General features: G+C 41.0%; 1 long non-coding RNA gene across 1 annotated transcript in view; it reads right to left on the bottom strand.

The window, feature by feature from the left end:
- The window catches only part of LOC122555870, a 36478-nt gene extending 35290 nt beyond the window's left edge, over positions 1 to 1188 (bottom strand). The window contains exon 1 of the long non-coding RNA XR_006313380.1: positions 980 to 1188. This is a non-coding gene — a long non-coding RNA (uncharacterized LOC122555870). The remainder of the gene's footprint in view (positions 1 to 979) is intronic.
- Positions 1189 to 1409: the final 221 nt, after the last annotated feature.

Raw genomic sequence — 1409 nt, 5'->3', positions numbered from 1 at the left:
ATATTCCTGATGAAGGGCTTTTGCCCGAAACGTCGATTTTACTGCTCCTCGGATGCTGCCTGAACTGCTGTGCTCTTCTAGCACCACTAATCCAGAATCTGGTTTCCAGCATCTGCAGTCATTGTTTTTACCTAGCTCCACCCATAATTCGATATTCTTGCCGGTATTATTTTCCTTTGCTTTCCTGTTAATTTTCTGACCCTCCAATCTTGGCTAATATTTTGGGAAGATTTCAAGATTTCTTGCATGGATACTTTAAAATATGTATTCTTTTCAGTTTCATTTGCTCGTTTTAGTTTTACACTTAGTTGAGGAGAGTAAGCTTAGCCACTGCAGAAATTGAACTGCTGGCATTATTCCGCATCGCAACCAACTGAGCGCTAAGGGACACTCTGCACTAGGAGCAACAATGTCGTAAAGGCAATGTTGTTGCTTTCAGCAAGCTTTACAAGTTGCATCTGATAGTTTAAAAGTTATGCCACAGCTCAGCAACACTGTATCATTCCACTAGGTAGTGTTGTTTAGTAGTTTTTCTTCGGCTCATCTTGAAATATATTTAGTTTGTAGTTTTGATTGACGTGGAAGTTCGCCACGAATGGCGTTACCTTAATCGGAAACTTGTCTCCCCGCTGCTCGCACGAGCGATTGTAGACATTGAAACAAGTCACACCGCTCCAAGCAGCTGGGGGTTTTACGGATCAAAAAGAGAAATGATTGGAAAAATTCAGCAAGTCTGGTACTCAGTATCCGTGCAGAGAAAGCCGGTCCGGTGACCCTTTTTCAGAACAGACCCGAACCGTTGACCAGACCTGCTGTTTTCCCAACAGTTACTGCTCTCGTTTCTAATTTCCGGCATCTGCAATTCTTTGAGTTTTGTTTGGAGTTTTATGGATAGCTTATTCCTGTGAGATCGTTTACAGGCAAGCGCTAGGCGTTGGAACTAATACAGATTGTGTTTAACCTGGCTAAAGACACTTACCTTACACACACACTGGGAGAGTCTGGAGCAAATCTTAACGATGCAACGTGAGGAATACAAGGAATCCTCACCCCCCACTTGTGCTATCAGTTGTAGGAGCCATATGAGGAAAGAGACATTCAGTGCTCCGTAAATAATCTCGACGTTGTATCTTGGATCTCAGAGTAGTTTTGTTTTAAATAATACATTTTAACCAAATCGTAATGGGAACTAATTGAGATCCGTTTCCTGATCCAATGATAGTGCCAAATCATCGTTTGGATAGCGTGAACATCAATAACTAGAAATTATTCAAAACTATTTTTATTCTATTTACACTAAGTTTTTATAAGTCACATGGATATTGTTCCCTTATCAATTCTAACTCTGAAGTGTAGCACAGTTGCCTGCATCGTCCTACTGTATTGTTGATTGGAGCTGTGGTTTTATT

The sequence above is a fragment of the Chiloscyllium plagiosum genome, chromosome 13 (assembly GCF_004010195.1).
Source record: "Chiloscyllium plagiosum isolate BGI_BamShark_2017 chromosome 13, ASM401019v2, whole genome shotgun sequence".
NCBI classification, from domain to species: domain Eukaryota; kingdom Metazoa; phylum Chordata; class Chondrichthyes; order Orectolobiformes; family Hemiscylliidae; genus Chiloscyllium; species Chiloscyllium plagiosum.
The sequence above is the reverse complement of the archived record's forward strand: the minus strand, read 5'-3'. Positions and strand labels throughout refer to the sequence as shown.